Source organism: Vidua macroura, chromosome 14 (assembly GCF_024509145.1).
Source record: "Vidua macroura isolate BioBank_ID:100142 chromosome 14, ASM2450914v1, whole genome shotgun sequence".
NCBI classification, from domain to species: Eukaryota; Metazoa; Chordata; class Aves; order Passeriformes; family Viduidae; genus Vidua; species Vidua macroura.
This window is the reverse complement of record NC_071584.1, coordinates 8,662,418-8,677,837: the sequence shown is the minus strand read 5'-3', so window position 1 is coordinate 8,677,837 and position 15,420 is coordinate 8,662,418. Positions and strand designations below refer to the sequence as shown.

General features: G+C 44.6%; 1 protein-coding gene across 2 annotated transcripts in view; it reads right to left on the bottom strand.

The window, feature by feature from the left end:
* Window positions 1-15,420, bottom strand: part of MAMLD1 (mastermind like domain containing 1) — a 250,822-nt gene that overhangs the window by 12,087 nt on the left and 223,315 nt on the right. The gene's annotated exons all lie outside the window — the stretch shown is intronic.

The window sequence follows — 15,420 nt, the reverse complement described above, 5'->3', positions numbered from 1 at the left end:
CACACTGAAAGGCTGATATACACACATATTAATAAGGATCTTGTCATTTAACCACTGCATGTCAAATTAGAAGCAATTAATGGTGTTTATTTGCTGATAACACAGGCATTTCGAGCTCCAGCTCAAGAATTCCCGGTAGCTCCATGTGACTTGCAGGATATTAGCTATGGGTCAGAAGTTGGGATCCCCCCATTCAGCATTATCATATGCTTGGAGCAACACTGTTTTCTATCAAGCATAAAAAAAAAATGCAGTCAATGCACAAAAATTACCAGCTGCTATAACACCATATGATAGGTGAGTGATACTAAAACATCACTAGGTGTATGTGGGTTCATTAATCGAAATCAACAGACCGGTAAAGAAAGATTTTCAGGCGCATTGAACAATGTTCCAAGCTAAAAACAAAGAAAACTGAACATGGAATTTCTACACAGATCAGATATGACTTGCCATAAATTCTGGAGCATCTTCTCTGAAGCAGATTGCTGTTCTGGATTACAGCAAAAACCAAACCAAGAAAACAAAACAAAACAAAAAGACAGGCTAAATTAAATTGAGAATCTTCAAAAGAACTACCAAAAAGAAACAGGGAATAACTGAGAATAATCAGCATTAGCTCTGGGGGTCAGTCTCATCCCTGATCTCTGCCTGCAGATGCTGGCAACAGCAGACTGAAGGTCCTGGTTCTAATCTCCAACACAAGGTGCCTATCTTTTGGCACTGGAAAATTCATTACTGAGCGGATGTGGTGGATTCTGAGATACACTGTGCTGTACGCAGCCATCTGCCTCACAAAGAACCACGTGAGAGCTTTTACCTGGGTGTCTCTAATGGCCTCAGCAGTCCTAGTCATGGAGACATGAAGGAACTGGAGGACTGTTTGCAAACACCCCTGGCTCTTTGCTGTGCATGCAAGACTGAGCAGTACAGCCACAAAAGCAAGTGTCCCTTTGGACACACAGTGCAGGGTGAGCTCTGAGACAGTAAGCATGTGATTTGTCAGAAGTAGAAGTGGAAGCTGGGATCACTACAGGTGAATTCCCAAGCCTCTAAAGGAGATGATCTTGAACTATGAGTTCGTTTCGTTACTGAGTCACAGGACAAAAGCCATTTGTATGGACTTGGGCTTACTCGATTAGGTCCAGTTTCCAGTTCTGTCATACAGAGATTCTTCATGTGACTATGGGCAAACAACTTCATTGCTCCCTGTCTCAGTTTCCCTCCAAAAGGAATTAAAGATCCTCCCAGAAAGAATGAGGGATATCTCCTGAGGCAATGTGAGGGTTTACATCTGAAACGTGCCTCTCCCTTGCCCTGGGGTCATGACCCCACAGACCTGGCAGAGCTGCTTTCCTTGTTGCTCACCAGTGAGAGGTGGAAGGGCTTTTCCTGCTTCACTCCACATACAAGTCATTGTCATGTTCTCCTCTCTGCACCTCTCCTCCAGGTCTGGCCACAGCTGGTTGCATCTCAGAACAACACTAATGGAGGTGTAATGGTCCCCCAGGGCCTCTAACCCAGCTGCACAGCCCAGTGGAGTGCAGCATGTCCCAGCCACATGCCCCATGATCTAGTGACTTGCCCCTTTAGTCCTCAAAAAACTTTGCTTGCAACAGCTTTGGACATCACAGCACCTGGAGAATCCCTCAGTGCCCAGCTGGAAGCTGTGTGAAGAGAGCTTGGTGCTGGAACAAGTCAGCCCTATGTTTTGTCTTTACAAAAATAAGAAACTGGCTGACATAGTTTCCTGTGAAAATCTTGGGATCTTCCTGCAAGTCCTACTTGATATTTATTATGACAACTTCTACTGCAGGGAGAATGGTCCAGTTTCACTCCGCATCCTCTCACACATCCCTGTCTTCGCCCTGTTCCATCTGCATTATATGTCCTTCTCTGTCATTTGCATTGCAGATGTTTTTCATTCAAAATCTATCCATGATGAGAAAACCTTCCAAGTGCCTCCAAATACCATCTTCTCATGTCAGTCAACATTTCCCTGAAATCTGTGGGATTCTGGTGTCTCTGTCACTTATGATAATAGGAGTCTAGGAAACACGTGCCTTTGAACATTTGGCCAGCCACACTTTTGCTGTAAGGAAGGAGGGACGGGTACAAAAGAGGCTCGGAGGCTGGAGCTCGGCCACGCTCCCGGCGAGGCAGAGATGTTGCAGAGCACTGCACGTGTCGCTTCTGCGGAGACACCGAGTGTCAACAGTTAACTTCCCTTTGTTCCCATCCAAATGATTAAGCTTAGAAGCTTGCCTGGTGACATCACCAGAGTTTAAACATGCTGGATATGGTCCAGGGAGCCAAAGTTATTGCTGACCCCATGGTTACTGATCCACTCTGCAAGTAGCTGATGTCTGCTCTCACTTTATGAATTATTTAATGGGTTAAAGATTGGTCAGATCTTCTTTATGCAAATACAGCTATACATTGGGCAGGGGGACGTAAACGTGCATTAACAAGGTTAAAGTCATATACTGTAACTACACTGTTTTCAGCTTGCAGCTTTATTGACTTAATCATGCCAGCACCGCAGCCAACAAATCATTAAATCCATTCCATTCTTCTGCTGGTTACCAACCACAAATACAGAGGCAGGCAAACACGGAGCAAATCTGGGAGGGGGTGGGGAGGGCAGTGGGGTGCGGGGCCGAGGAGAACAGTGGGATCACTATGGAGGGACGCTGGCCTGTCACCGCCAGCACAAAGACGCCAAATCTGTCTTTATGGACTAAGTGGTTTCATGGTTTAAAGTGACACACTCATTTGTTCCTGTTTTGCAATGATTATAGAAAAGAAGAAGGGGGGACTGGGGAGAGGCAATAAAAAGCAAGCTGAGCTTCTTCACACCATAACGGGGGGGTGTGTGTGTGTGTCTGTGTCCATGTGTCTTGTGCATCCTCACAGAGCCACAGACCTCAGCTGCAAACATCCCCCAGGCCAGGGCAGAGGAGATTTGGTGCTTGTGGCACCCGAGGGGTCTCAGGCTCTGTGCTGCACTCACTGCTAAGCTGCCGCCAAATGCAGGCATGATTTAGAGTTCAGCATAAAAGCAAGGAGACATGGAGCATTAAATCAGTCCTTCCACTGCCCTCCAGGAGCAGCTCTGACCAAAGAGAGCCATGGGAGAAGTCTCTGCTCTCAGACTGAACTAACAACTTCACTTTCAGAAAAAGGCTTTCATCTTTGGCCTGGCACTTAACTGTAGCTTTTCAGATCCCTGTTCAGGACTCTCAGAAGCTCCCTGATCGTCAGTAGTGTGCAGAACACAGGTGGTCCACCATAGTCAGCAGATTACTAAAATACTGTTTCTAGGTGGTTAGTTGAAGACATCCAGCTTTGGAAATGGAGCTGTCAGTCTATCAGGTTTGAACGTCTAAGATCTTTATTTGTCACTGCTGTTGCTCCTGTTCATTTTTTGATGGAAATCATCTTTTCTATCACCAATGGCTTGGTGCCTGTGCTAGCAGAGCATCCTGTCAGGACACAGGCATATGTGTTACAAGGAGGCTACAGAGTAAGAATTCAGCATGAGCTCTTGGAAACCTTCAGACATCAGGATGTTTTGCTTCTTTTACTGATGCCTATTTGCCAGCTTTCCTCCAGTGCAAGAACATGAAATAAGATCTCCCTGTTTGGGGAAGACTCAGCTACACCAGGAGAGATTTCTAACATTTAACATTTCTATTTGTTATGAAAAGAAGAAATGGCCCACAAGCTCCCTTTGCTTCGCCTTCTGGGTACAAGCAGCTCAGAGCTCCCTGTGAGAATAACCCAGATTTTAGCATCCTCCCAGTGCAGGGGCTTGGCAGATACATTTGCACCTTGTCCTGACATACACCACTCCAGACCTTTTTGAACACCATCATTATTCGGTTTATAGTTGCTTTCTTTAGACCCAAACAACTCTTCTTACAGTTTGAGTTCCAACCTTGCCTTTTTTTGTTTACTAGTCTCCAGATCCCTATCACCCAGAGACGGCTCCTGGCTCCATATACTGCAAATAAACATATCATTACTTGGTGCAAGAGTCAGCCAGAATTCCTCAGAATTCCAGCCTCCAAGAAAGAGCCTGTCCCCCTGCTGCTCACCCTCAATGTGGAGGCAGTGGAACACACCATCAAAGGTGCTTCTTTCCAGCCACCACACTGGAATAGCAGACAGAAATGAAAATGATTTTTGAAAGTCAGAAAGTAAAAAGTCAGCTATTTAAGGTACCTGCGTGACTTTCAACTTAATTTACTTTTATGTATTGAATCACCACAGCTGCTGTTGCCTCCACAGAGTGGGAATAAAGGCACCTCCAGCAGGCAAGGGCCAAGCCTCCATGTGTTTTCCAGGCTTCCCTCACTGCAGCCTGTCCATCACACCTTGGAGGTGCACCTAATGGTGAGCTGAAATTATTCTCTAAGTATCTTCTCCTCCACTGGCCACAGGAGAGGTCTAAATGATGGGAGCAGAAAGATGTATCCCAACCAGCCACAGAGGAAGACTGACAACAGTGAGCTCTAAATCCACAGCTCATGAGGCCCAAACCAGCTCTTAACCACACAACTGTTTTGCCTTTCTTCTGGGGTTCAGCAGCCCCAGCTCCAGAGCTTGATCTCTACAGAACCACCTCTGCTGCACTCAGCCAGCACTGCCTCCCTCCACTGAATCCCAGCTCCACAGCTCCCTGCCAGCCTGACCCACCTCCCATTCGTGTGTGCTTGAAGGCCCCACCTGGCCATTTGGGGGCTGCTGTGATGGACTCAGCCTGGAGAGCACCTTATCAGTGCCCTGTGCTTATCGGGAGAACACGGGAATGTGGAGGAGGCTCCCAGCTGCGGGCATTAGCGACAAGCCGCTTCAAAGGGAAGTGACAGCTGTGCTGATGTTTCAGGACCGACACACCCAGCCAGGAGTAACACACCAGTTGGGCTATTTATAATCCCTGATTCTCGAGTCTTAAAATAGCACTGCTTTTATTTTTACATTTTTAGGCACACTGGTATGTTCAAGCAACTCCATTCGCAGGCTCCACATCAAACACATCACAGTCAGTCTCGGAAATGACACTTGGGACTCTATGCCTCTCCTCGAAAAGCAGAGGTGAATTTCCCTCTCCCCATCACCCCTATCTCCTTGGCAATTGTGACTAGGCCTATTTCCATGTATTTGCATACAGACTGCCTCTTCCAAAAGCACAAAGGAGGGGCCATGCAGGATGTCTCTGCAGACACCCAAGGAAAGCAAACAGCAGAGGTGTTCCAGGCTGCAGTACATGGCCACACGTCTGCTGCTCTCATCAACAGGCACCACAAAGCCTCTGAAGGAGTCAATGGGTCCTATAAGAAAGCTATACTGTTTGTGCTTTTCGTAAAAAACAAAGGTCAATATACAGAACTAGTCAAACAAACCAGGGCTGCAGGTCTGAAAGGAGTACTCCCTCCAGCTGCAGCACAGCCCCAGCTATTTGTTCTCTGCTCCCTGGTGCCACAATGTACCTTGGCTGGCATTTCTTAATGACTGGAGCATCCATGTGCTCTTTGTAGAACAATTATAAAATATTCAGGGCAGGAGAAAAAAACTCCTTGCACAACCAAGGCTCCTACAGCAGACTGCATAGGTGTCAAATGGTAAATCGTTAGGTGTTTTAATTGCAGAGTTATTTATACCCTGGAACTTGTTATTAACATAGGAAAAATAGAACCTATTGTTACCCATAATTAAAGGGATTATTATGGGACTGCAAAAGCATGGATAGCCCCAGCCAGACCATCTCTTTTGTCAGTGGTGACTGTCATGGGGAGGAACATTAAACAGAGGCCCAGTCTTCAGCCAAGAATTTCAGAGGGGTGGTCCCAACATGTGAAGCCCAGTTTCTTTACTCAGTCTCACCCCATCACCCCTCTGCTGCCTCTGGCCACAGGCCTGGCATTAAGCAGGGGAGCTCTGAGGAGAGGGTACTGCAGGGGTCCAAACCCATCCTTCCCTATCAGCAATGCTTTTTTGACCAAGAGGTGCACAGATAAGACACATCCTGGATTTGGCCTGGAGTTGCATAACTATCCTGTTAAAATTCAGGATTAACAGGTTATATTTTCATTTGCGAGATCATTATCTGCCCCAAGAAAGGTTTCCAATTTCACCAGCACTAATCAGGAGCCACAATGGATTTCCGGTCTCAGCAATGAGGCTCGAGAGCCTTTGTACCTTGTGGAGCCAGTTTGAATTCAAATCTAACTGGAAGAGCTATCATAGCTGCATGTTGAACAGATTAGGGGGGAGAAAAAGTCACTGCTACTTACTACTGTAACTTATTTCTAAATCCATTTCTTACAGACACAAACCAGACTGAAGCATCTTGTAGCTACACTCCCTTTCCAGGAATGACACTCTCAGTCTCCCCGGTGGCACTGAGCAATGACCCCCATTACAGTTCTGTGCCTTAAAATAAATGTGTCAAAACTCTGCACTGGTGCCCACCTCAAGTTCTGGTTTAGGCTGCTAAGGATATCATAAAAAATAAGCAGCAAACAGGTCCAGAATAAAGAGATTAGTGTGCCACAAAAGCCTGTGCCCCCAACAACAAAGAGCTGCGTGCCCTGCACTGGGCTGTGGGCTCAGCAGCATTTCCCACTGGAATGCTTTCACCCAGACAGGGCATCCCAGCACAGGGGGTGCACTGGCATAGGACAGTCAAGTACTACTGGTGCCATATTTATACCTGGGAGGCCAAACAGTCTCACAGGAGGTACTATCTTTGTGGACAGAGAGGCGAAAGGCTTACTGACAACTGGCTCTACCAGATAAGTAAATTAGGCCTGGGTTACAGTTTTCATGTTCTCTCACTGCCTCCACTCCCTGGACTGCATGAGTCAGTAGAACTGGAGGGAAAATATTAAAAAAATTCTACAAGTTCAGGAATTAAAGAGACATCTCCGAAACTTGCCTGTGGCACTCAATACCAGCTGAAAAATTGGGTTAGCTTGACATTGCTGCTGGAGGTGAACTGAGCTGGGAAGGCTGGCTGAGTAGCAGGCGAGCAGAGCCCCTCTCTGCAGAACAGGTGAGCACAGTGCTGCCCACAGCCTCATTGCTCCAGCATGGAAACACCTTTTAAATTTTTAAATCCGGGAGTGAGAGCAATTAAGAAAACAAACTTTGTTTCCTGAACAAACATGAGGTTCAGACAGTTTGGGATTATGAGATACATGCAAATCTGCAAGTCCAGCCTGAGCAGTTTTTGAGGGCTGGAGAGCTCTGTGAGTTCTCCAAGGTTCAAGAGCTTTGCCTGAATAGTCCTGGCAGGACCATTTCACTGTTGAGGCTCTTCTACCATCACCAAACCAGCCCCAGCTGACAGTCACACTGCCTGACAGGAGGCTGGGAGAGTTCTGTGAAGGGAGCAGCAGCAAACCCCAGATGTCTTGTAAATCCTGCTGCAGGGAGTGCCACATCACAGGGGGCTCGTTGGAAGACTCTCCAGGTTTGTCTGCTCAGATGGGATGCCAGGTCCTGCTGGGGATGACATCCTGCTGCCTCTCCTGATACGATGCTATCCAAGCCACCTGCCTGGTGCTGCCCTGTCTTGTCCTAGCAGCTTTCAGAATCAGGGCACCAACTAACCCAGGAAAAAAACAACAAACCACCAGGTTACACCTATTTTTTCCTTAATACTTTACTTTCTGCTCCCATTTGCTGCTGGGCTTGAGGAAAGAGTATAAAGACTGGTAAAAATGAGTCCACAAACCTCTGATACTCTACCCCCAAGTTGGGGAGGCTTCCAGGGGCTGGAGCAGGGGCTGCCTCCGGAGTCAGCTGGGAGGAGGGAGAGGAGGCAGGGGAGGGAGAAGGGGAAAAAATGAACAGCTGCAAAGCAATTAAGCCTGCCTCCCTGCCGTACTGTCCAAAGCAGGAGGCAATCTAATTCAGCCTGGTGCCTCTCTTCCTTCAGCCGTCTGGTGCCTGCCTGGGATTCAGGAAAGGGGCTGTCTGACTGCCCACTTTGTCTGACGAGCCAAAGGGGCCCTTCCCAGCCACAATTTCCAGAGGAAAGAGATCTTGGCTGGTGGTGTCTCTTCTCTTCTGAGAAAAACATGAACCGAATGTAGTGGCAGCAGCTTTATAACCCTCTCCTGCCCTTCCTCAGCAAACAACCAAAGTGGAGCTGGAGCAAGAAAATGACCCCGCCGGCTCCCCGGCTCAGCACTTGTCTCCCAGCACAATGAATCAATTGGCGTCCCATCATTATTGTGGTAACTGTATCTTTCACAAGCAAGATTTTATATAGAGATAGAATAGGATGTTTTCAGCTCATTTCCTTCCTGTCATTCCAATCACGAACTACTGTTAAAAATACAATGCATTTAAAGGCTGTAACATTTGAAAGCCTGTGTTCCAGTTTCCCAGCTGAACGGCTGGGCTTTTTTTTTTTCGTGCCCAGTAAAGGTGTGGAGAAACAGTGATGGAGGGGAGCCTGTGGTGCAGCTGGGTTAGAAACTCACATGTACCGAAGGTCATCTCATTTTCATGTTCCTAATATCAGGGATTACTTTAATTCCTTATTCTGGCCAACTGTTTTGGTTTATAATCCACAGCACAGGACTCCTTCCAGCCTGTCTAAGGTGGTACTTGTTCTGCTATTTCTTCAGAAACTGACAAAAAATGTTTTATTTGGAAAATGTTAGTGAGGCAGGGCAATAAAAGCCTTTTAGTAACCAGTCCGAGGAGCAAATAGGGACTGTTAGGAGAACAGAGTACAATTCAACTCTACTTTCAGTTATGTTTGACAGTAATCTAGGCAGCAAGTACATACCTTTCCCCTGTCTTGATCAAGACAGAAATATGCAAAATGTGTATTTTAAATGCAGCTAGACAGCATTTAATCTTATGAAATTTCTCAATACTATTATCATAAGTCGAAAAAATAAAAAATCATAGCAAAAGCAAGATTTTAGCCCACCATTCTGATAAATGCTTTATAAAGGATGAAGTTTGAGGATTATTATTTAGCTGTTCATAAGCTAAAGCACAGTAACTTCATATATTGTATCAACCTAGAATGGAGCAACACACTGAAAACAGGAGGTCCTTGCTAACCTTGTAACACATAAGGTCCCTCATGAAGGCCACAATTCTTTCTAAAAATATAATTCCTAGACATATAGATATATGCCACCCATCTAGGAAAAAGCTCAGACTCTGGACTGGGCACAAAATAGATCAGTATATATCCCCCCTCAATGCCAATTTTTTTTTCTTATGAAGAAGTTCTTATTAAGTAGTAATATTTAATTATCTTAAAAAAAAGTAAAATGCAACATAAATAAATGTTGGGGATTTTAGTCCAAGTCCTAAATATGAGGAAACACTGTTATGTCTACCTTTTTCAGTTAAACATTTACTCACATTTCAGGACCATCACACAGTCTGTGGTGATGTTATCAGCATTTCTCTGTTCTTCTGACCTTAAGTGCTCTTAAACTATTATATACATAATATTCTCTGATAATAGAATGCTATTCACATTTCAGTAACAGTAATTCACTTTAATGAGATAAGAACTCACACGTCAAATGACTCTACCTCTATTTGAGAGATATTAGCACACTTTGGGTAACTGTAGAATCACAAATAATGATATCAAGAGTCTGACACTATTCCTGGAGAGCTTGTACTCCCAGTTACATCAACAGGAATTTGAGATCTGTAAGAATTGCAAAAGCAGATGTTAATCTGCAGCAAACACCACAGGTATGGGCAGTCTGCATTTTTGCCTTAAGCAAACAAGAAAAACAAGACTATTAATGAGAGAAAACAGCACCAGTTTCTAACTGCATGTATAAATAGGCATTAACAGCAACTATATTCCTGAAGTGACTCATTACAGTGTAAAGAAAACTTTTACAAGAAACTTCATGTTGTTTACAAATTTCCCGTTTACATTTTGTTTTAATTCTTGCTTTCTCACTTGTATCATGTGCCGCAACCTTAGCAAAGATCTTCAAGGGACGGAAACTCGATGCTTAAACTAAAACCGGAATCATCAAGATTTACTCCTTCAGTGAACTGGTTCTCCACTTTTCCTGTAGCCAAGTAACTAAAGCAATGTAAACACCGACCTTCTTATCAAGCCAAGCCGAGGTTGCCCGGCCGGGCTTGTGCTGGCCCAGGGGATGGACGCTGCCCTGGCAGGGCTGGCCCCGGGCTGGGCCACTCAGCGGCCGCTCTGCCTTCGGCACTGCGCTAGCGCCGAGCCAAGGACGAAACATACAGCAGGAATAGCCTAATTCCAGCTCTAAATGAGCTCAGCAGGGAATCTAAACAGTCAAGTCAATTGCTAGAATCTGCACTTTTCAACCTCGTTCTGCTCCTTTGATCAGACTGAATTTTGAGCTACGGCGATTAATGGACTAATAAAGGAAGTCACAGGGCATCTCTGGGGAAGGGAGGGAAAGGAGAAAAAAGTATCTCGTACTCATCATGCAGCTATGCTGCTGAACACAATTCCATGTAGAAAACTAAAATGCCACTGCAGAAAGTGTGCTGACTGAGCGGGAAAGGAGGAGAAAAAGGGGGTTGTATGAAACAAGAAAATAACGCTGATGTGATTGCTCATTCATTGCTTAAACACAGCCTTCGGAGCAACGGGGAGAGAAAACAGACTGCCCGAGCACGAGCGTCCTGTAAACCACCCTTCAACCCAGTGCTGCAACTGTTTATTCTTAATGCCACAGAGTAAAGGAAATATTAAACATTTTTATTATGCAAAGAGAAGCTTTCAAAAGCCCTAAGTAATTAAGCACTAAGAGAAATTGATTTGTTTATGACTGGGAAACATACTACTGATATTCCAGAGTAGTATGTCCTCATCTCGCTGGAAAGGGAAGAAACACATTAACATTAGAAGTCTGCTAATCACAAAAGAGAGGGGGAAAGTGTTTTGCCAAGATTTTTTTCCCATTTGCTTTTTTTATTGTTGTGCCTGAGAGGATGGGGCAGCTTCTCTTCCTACAAGGGGCAAATTTTCCTTCTGCAATTGAGGAACAAGAGGACTTCAAATAACCCCTGGACTGATTAAAACATTAATTTATCTGAAGCTTGGCAAGTTTGTAAAATGCTGGTACTAACCCCTAGAGAGAAAAAAACCCAGTACCACCACCAACAACAACAACACCAGAAAAGCCAAAAATAATTCAAATGTAAACTTGAGCTGAGGCAGGAACAAGTGCATCAAAGCTTCCAACTCCCTCTCTTTTTTTGCTGCAGCACTAATATAGCATTGCCAACGACTGCTGGGCCCCTTGCTGCATCCTTCTGCTCCACCTTTGGTCTTTCTTGAGCATACAAAGCCTAGATACATACATGATTCACTCTGCTCTCAGAAATAATCCTGCAGTCATCCTGGAATGACTTCCCACTGCGTAAATTTAGGCATGTATGTTTGAATCTTTACAAGATCAAGCTGTTCATGTAATGTCTTAGGCCAAGATATCACACTATTTTGGCTACATTAAAAGGGCTTACCCTCCTTGTGGGTCTCTCATCAGTTCTGTAGTGGGGAAAAATAGCTCAGCACAGCTTGTGCATAACCTGCATTCACATCTGTATCTGCCTGACAGTGATCCAAGGAATTGCATTTTCATTAATTCAATGACAAATGTTAAATAATTCTGTTGGTTATACAGAGAATATTATTTATACTGAAGTAATGCATTTACTACCTTCATCCTTTAACATTCCTATATTCCAAGGGTTAAATTGTAATACAGGATTACTTCTTGTTAATGGTAGTTAATGGTAGCTTTTCAGAATTAGGTACTGATAGTGATGATATTTGCCTTTATATGTGCTCTAAAAAAATTAACTTTAAAACATGTAATAGAGTGATTAGCCTTCAAAGCCCTAAGAAGAGCTCCTGCATTCTGATTGTGAATTTCTATCAATTATTAGTGCTGGCTGCTTGAAATATCCAAAGTGCTCGAGACAGAAATATTACACAGCCAACAGGGCAGACTGATAGGCTTCCTAAATGTACAGTTTTTGAAAACAGCTCATAATAGTGTTTGGCTTTCAAACCTTAATGTTAACAGCTTTGATGGGACTGCTTCTAATTCGTATTTAAGACCCATTACCTCTACCTCTAAGCAATCTTCATGAAACTTCATTTGTTCTGGGGGGATATTTGCCATCCAGTGCAGCTCTGTAATGGCCGTTAATTCACACCATTTTGCTTGCTCCTGTATTAATCAGCAAACTGTGAATCATCCCAGTGTTTCCAGACTCACAGATGTATGAGAGAATCACCGAGACCAGTTCAGTTTCTCTCCCCATTCAGTCCCACAGACAATATCAGTTCCTGTTTACAGACACGGCTTTGTTTTCCCCCACCCACACACTGAAATTTCTCCAAAATGCCCAAAGGAAAAAAAAAAAAAAAACACAACAAAAAACCCCACCGAGTTCATTTTACCAGGAAAGTTATTTCTAGGTATTGCATCTGAATCAAAACACGTTTGTACTTTGAGCTGGTGTGCAGTGTTGGCTGCAGCCGGGCAGGAACGACAGAGGAGCAGAAGAGGAAGGCAAAGGGGCAGCTCCCGTCACCCCGCCCTGCCGGAGCCAGGCACGGCATTAACAGCATCCCAGGGACTCTCCTACACACTTGTCTGCCTTCATCCTATTTGTTAAACTGGACTTTGGTTCTGCACGTATTTTTGCCTTGTGAAGTACTGATATAATTTTAGACTATAACAAGATAATACCAGGTAGAAAGCACCCCAAAAATCAAGGGTAGATACCATGCTCTAACAGTGTCACTGTGGAAAATATTACAATTATTTATTAATTTAGGCATCAAATTTGAGGAAATAAGTAGGGCATGGTTTTAGGGAAGTGAGAACATTTTCCAAAAGCCAGGCTGCTTTTAGTTCAACACAAGCTCCCCAAACTGTCATTTAGTAAGAAAGAGACAGAAAATACAGACAACGTACAACCCTACCTTCCAAAAACATGGGGAAAATGGAATGAAAATGTTCTGATATTAATGGGGATTTACAGCACAGTTGAAATGAGCTGGGTGTACAACAGGGTCGTGGAAACCATTTCCTCCTTGCTATTCCTCAGCACGCTGGGCCATGAACGCACCTTTGCAATGTAAGAATTATGGGTGTGCTGATTTGTAAGTGAGGATGTACCTTACCCATCACTAACCACTCTACAAGTTGTTATTTTTAAGAATGATACACAGAAGGAAGTTATGGCATTCATCCTGAAGCCAAGGAGTGAGAAGTGCTTGGTCAAGCACTTAGTGAGAAGTTTGTCAAGTCCTTCTCTAGATTCCCAGGATGTTTAAAACGTCATTGTATCTAAGAGCACAGTTGAAAAAATATGTATGTTCAAAACCTTTTGCTCAACTGCTTTTAATTAAAGATTTCTGCATATGGATTTTTTTCTAATCTGTGATAATAAAGAAAGTAAAATGGGTTATGTGGGAGGAGAAAAACAGGCAAAATCTGCAGATGGGGCCTGATTCAGCTGATGTTTAGCCCAGAACACTTGTGAACTGCTATCAAGCTGTCTGGAAAACCTGAGAGGAACAGTCCACCCTGGCTGGCAGGGTCAGAGGGATTTGGGTACAACAGGTGAATCAGACATTTTTCAGCATGATAGTACCACTTTCCCTACACCTTTGGGAGATGAGGTTGTCTCCCATCCTGCACTGCAGAGCAGAAGGAAGCAATTGTCTCTTGCTTAGAGCTGAAAACCACAGAAGTGAAGGGTTTTCAGGGCTCACACAGAATCCTGGTGCCATGGCTCTCCCTCCTCTGCTCACCCACGGCTCTGTGGCTGTGCCTGGACTGGGGCAGGGACACAGCCCTGAGACAGAGCCCTGCCACACATCATGGACACAGAGCATGGACAGACAGCCTGGACAGACAGCATGGACACACAGCACGAACACAGCCTGGACACACAGCGTGGACACACAGGCTGGACACAGAGCCCTGCCACACAGCATGGACACACAGCCCTGTCACACAGCCCAGACACAGAGCATGGACACACAGCCCTGTCACACAGCCCAGACACACAGCCCCATCCTGAAGCACCTGAACATTGCAAGCAGCCTGCCAGGCTGAAATGCAGCACCTTGCCCTAAATTTCTCTGGGGTAACTCCCATTTCCCTATAGTATTCACAGCACATGAGCACTACTTTCTCTTTCTCCACCCTGGACAGCCCTCCCTCAGCCCTGCAGGCATCGCTTCACTGTCCTGCACATAACGAAGAGAAAGACTTCCCTGAACGCCTCCAGCACCCCTCACTGGTGTTCACAGTACCTCCTGAGCCTCCTTTTTCTTTCCAATTGGATTTTAATTTGTCCAGTGTGCGATTCCCATAGAGTTGTCTGTGTCCTAAATGCTCAATTGCTGGCTGAACATTTTCCATTTTATTAAACAGGTCATAACCAAGGGAAAGACCCGTCTGGATGCGGAAAGTGCTGCAGCTTTGGTGTAGTGTCCACATTAATTTCAGATCCAAAAGGTGGGTGATGGTGAGAGTGGGGGGGATGCTCCCCACATGGTCTTCAGAAGGATTTGGTCTATTTACAAGCTTCTTCTCTGCAGATTGCTTCCCCTAATGTTGTGCTGTGTGATGTCCAAGAGTGCTATCAGCACAACAGAGAGCTAAACTGGAAGGAATTATGAGTGCATTAGGCAGAGCTGTTGGAAACATCAGCGCCTGCAAACATCTTAAAATACAAGCCAAAGAAGTGGGAAGGTTAAGACACGGCCGCAAGGGCTCCACTACAACAGGGGAATGCTTTGAAATACCCAAAATGGAACACAAGAAGACAACAAATGCAATTTATAAAAACACTGTGAAAGAGCAATGGGCTCAGAAGATCAGATGTGAATAAGGTTTTTGTATCTTGATTACTGCACTTCTGAAAATGCTGTATTACTGTTGACATGTTGAGGCCAAACATCCCATTTTGTTCCACAAGTTTATTTCTTACTTTCCAAAACTTATCTGACATTATTTATTCACAGGGGAGGGAAGGAATAAGAAGGCAGTTGATAACTTCAGTCAAGCTCCTCTCAGACTCTTGAGAAGAGAACAGAGAATCTCCAAGTTTGAAGAAAATATCAACTCACTGGCAAATGTACATATAAACATAAATTCAGAAATGACCATTCAAGAAGATATTTTAACATCTGTGGAGATGTCAAACTCCAGGTTCAGCCTTATTGCTCTCTGTAATCCAGATTCATCACCAGCTTCCTTTATTCCCCTATTCAAAGGCACTTAATTAGCTGAAGGGCTTGTTGCTTTGCCTTCAAAAGCTCTCCATCCCTCAAAGGCTTTGCTTTGGTATTGTGCTGCCACTGTCCTTTGAAATCAAATCTGGTTTTCTCTTCAC